The sequence below is a fragment of the Gastrolobium bilobum genome, unplaced genomic scaffold, assembly GCF_033153095.1.
Source record: "Gastrolobium bilobum isolate Gb01-03AN ecotype WA unplaced genomic scaffold, APGP_CSIRO_Gbil_v1 utg1559, whole genome shotgun sequence".
Taxonomy (NCBI): domain Eukaryota; kingdom Viridiplantae; phylum Streptophyta; class Magnoliopsida; order Fabales; family Fabaceae; genus Gastrolobium; species Gastrolobium bilobum.
This window is the reverse complement of record NW_026898385.1, coordinates 493,461-497,483: the sequence shown is the minus strand read 5'-3', so window position 1 is coordinate 497,483 and position 4,023 is coordinate 493,461. Positions and strand designations below refer to the sequence as shown.

The following is a 4,023-nucleotide window of genomic DNA, read 5'->3' as shown; positions in this document are numbered from 1 at the left end:
GTGCCGCAACTACAGATCCGAGCTTCCCTCCTCACTGCTTCGCCACCCCTAGCCTTAACTACGACACCTTTGCTCACCGCTGCGCGCCACCAACATGTGAGTTGATTTGGGCTCAACCTTTCTTTTTGATTCCTTCATATTGTAAGCCAAGGGAACTTCTCCATTTTGTGTGCTAGGAAGAAGAATTCCCTATAATTATTGTCGACCTTTCAAGGTTGGTATGCAAGTTTAATTTTTAATTTATATTTGTTGTTGTTTATCAATTGTAAGCCACGTTGCTTTAATCTAGATTCCTAATATTAATTGGTTGTTGCCACAACACCTGTACGTAGAAACGTAGATTCCTAATATTATATTGCGTTTATCAGCTATTATTACCGAAGGAAAATTTGCCTAAGTCATCTAGCAAGCCAACCACTGGAATAAATCTTTGGTACTACTGTTGTATCAAAGATTCAATGCATCTCATCAATAAAAATATTATATGTCAGTTAATTTTATTTTATTTTTGTCAAAAATTTTCTCTCTCCTCTGATGTGTAATGCTCTCATTGATGAGATGCACTGAATTTAAGTACAACAGTAGTACCAAAGATTTATTCCAAGCAGTGATATCAGATGCAAGGACACGTCATCTAATGAGCCAAGCGGTGGTACCATCCACAAGGACAACTCATCACACACGTGTCATCAGCTTTCTAACTGATAGTAGTTAGTTATTAGATTAGCTCTAATCTTTCAGTTAGGCAGTTTAAAGATTCAGTTACATTTTGTTTTTCATTTCTTTACTTTCTTCTTATTAAGATAGCTCTCTATATAAGGGATGCATGTGTATCATTTGATTCATTGATTGAAATCATTCAGAATTATTAGAAATGAGAGATGCCAAAGTTTTTAAGATGGTATCAGAGCTATTTTTGGTATTATCTCTCCAATTGTTGAAAATTTCTTTAGTTCATCCTTTTTTTCTTGATTCTGAAAAATGGCAAATCAGATTAATTTTCCTGATGTCATCACAAATCCCTCCAATCCATACTTTCTTCACCCAAACGAAAATTTGTCACTAGTTTTGGTGTCACCTCCTATGATCGGAAGAAACTACCATAGTTGGGCTCGTACAATGATAGTAGCATTGCTTTCGAAGAACAAGTTGAGTTTCATAGATGGAACGATCTTAGTACCTGATCCTGAAGATCCCGTTTTTCAAGTTTGGCAGAGATGTAATACGACGGTTCTAGCATGGATACATTGTTCCATTTTCGAATCAATTGCTCAATCCATTCTATAGATTGATTGAGCCTATGATGCATGGAACGATTTGAAGCAAAGATTCTCTCAATCTGACGTGTTTCATGTTTCAGATCTGCAAGAGGATATCTACAAGTTATAGCAAGGAGATAAGTCTGTAAGTGACTATTTTACTCAATTGAAAACAATATGGGACGAGCTTCATAACCTCAAGTTGTTACCTCTGTGTAGATGTGCAATGTCGTGTGATTGTTGTGCTTTTGTTCTGATGCGATCATACAGAGAGAAAGATCAGGTAATTCATTTTCTTAAAGGGTTAAACAACCAATACACTCAAGTACAATCACAAATCATGCTTATTGATCCTCTTCCAAATCTGAGTAAAGCATTTTCAATGGTAACATAACAAGAACGACAATTTCATTGTGAGCATCCTACTGACACTTCTCCGGATGGTTGAATTTTTGCAAATTTTGCTAATCCAAGTCAAGTTCGCAATGTTAGAGGAGGATTCACAAATGGCAGAGGAGGTTATGTATATGGAAGAGGACAAGGTCGTTCCAACAATCCTAGTTATGACAGAGGACAAACCACTGCAGCTAAACTTTGTACATATTATGGACGCACAAATCACATTGTGGACACCTGCTTTCACAAGCATGGCTTTCCACTTGGATATTGCAACAAGAATGCACAGCTTCAAGCAAATATTGTTGAAACTTAAGCTGAAATAGAACCAGAAACCCAACCTCAACCTCAACCTCTCTTCACTTTCTCACAAGAACAATATGAGTAGATATTGTGCATCCTTCAACAACAGACATTAAACTAAGACCTTAATCAAACTCTTCATTCCATTCAACAGCAGATATTCACACACCTTCTGCTCATTCAGGTAAACTAAGAATTAAGTCGTTGCTTGACACGGGCACCACTAGTAATATTTCCTATATGATATCTCATTTTTCTTTTGTGTGATTTTTGTCGGTAGTTGGATAGATTCATTCCAAATAGGTCAGCCATGGACTTCAGTTGCGCTCACTACATACTTACAGAGGGAAGGAAGATCAAACAAAATTCAACGGTGGTGACATCGCCGTCGCGAGAACTCTACCGGAAGAGACTGGCGGAGGCCTTGAACATGAATCGGACTCGAATCTTGGAATTAGAGAATAAGCCACCAACATCGGTTGAATTAATCCCAAAGTATATCATTTCCCTTCCTCCTCGATCTTCCAAACACATGCGATACATTCCTCATGTACGTCAAAATGAAAAAAATGTTCATTGCCTTATCAGGTTCTTTTTTTAAATTGCATTCTAAGTGTTTGTGAAAATGTTTGTCAGAAATCTGAGAAGACCTTGGAAGCACTTGGCATCATAGACGACTTTTCCTTGAACTTACTAGACTGGGGTAGTAGAAACATTCTTAGTATCGCACTTGAAAATACTATATATCTTTGGAATGCTGATGATATCTCCACTTCAGAACTTGTCGCTGTTGATGAGGAAGATGGTCCCATTACAAGTGTTAGCTGGGCACCTGATGGATGCCATTTAGCTGTTGGTTTGAACAATTCCCATGTCCAGCTCTGGGATTGTTTCGATACTAAGCTGGTAGATGTCACACTTAATTTTTGTTTATATATATATATTTACCATTTTTTTGGTTTTTTTTTTTTAAATTGAAACTTATGCATTTTGATTGTTATAAGGTATGATTTTGTGAACGCAGCTGAGAACACTGAGGGGTGCACACCAATCACGAGTGGGTTCACTAGCTTGGAACAATCATATCCTCACAACAAGAGGATTGGATGGTAGAATTGTTAACAATGATGTCAGAGTAAGATCTCACATTGTTGGAACCTACAGTGGACATCAACAGGGGGTGTGTGGGTTGAAGTGGTCTGCCTCAGGAAAACAATTGGCGAGTAGAGGCAATGATAATCTCATTCATATATGGGACATATCCATGGCCTCTTCCAATTGAACAACTCATTAGCTTCATAGGCTTGGGGAGCACAGAGATGTTGTAAAGGCACTGGCTTGGTGTCCATTTTGGGGAATATGCTAGCTTCTGGTGGAGGTAGAGGTGATCAGTGCATTAGGTTTTGGAACACAAACATTGATGCATGCTTGAACTCTGTTAATACAGAATCTCAAGTGTGCGCTCTGCGATGGAATAAGAATGAGCGTGAGTTGCTTAGCTCGCATGGTTTAACCTGTAACCAGCTCACTCTTTGGAAATATCCTTCTATGGTGAAGATGGCAGAGCTCAATGGTCATACCTCCAGGGTGCTTTTTATGACACAAAGTCCAGATGGGTGTATGATAGCAACTGCAGCGGGGGACCAGGAACTGCATTTTTGGAAGGTCTTTGGAACCCCAGCATCGAAGGCAAAAACTGAGCCCTTTGCTAATTTCAACCGTATCTGTTGAAGATCGCATGTATAGGAGATATTGTGATATATCTAAGGGGTAGTCCTCCTACCCCAACCTGATTTTGTATTAAAAAATTATTTCATTTTTTTATTGTTTCCATGACACTTTTTGTATATTCTGACAAATGTGTAAACATTTACACATATACATAGTGGGCGAATTTATCTGTACAGAAAGAGCTAATTACTTTGAATGAATGCCATGTACATTTTCAACAATTTTTTTTTTAAATGTTTTTGATGTACAAGGAATGGAGTTGAGTCTGTGCTTTTGCTTGTTATTATGCAGCTGTCAATTTTGAAAATTTGAATTAGAATACTTGAATTGGCTG

General features: G+C 38.0%; 1 pseudogene; it reads left to right on the top strand.

Moving 5' to 3' along the window:
- Nucleotides 1-1,485: 1,485 nt before the first annotated feature.
- Nucleotides 1,486-3,689, top strand: LOC133315598 (cell division cycle 20.1, cofactor of APC complex-like; annotated as a pseudogene).
- The last annotated feature ends 334 nt before the right edge of the window (nt 3,690-4,023 follow it).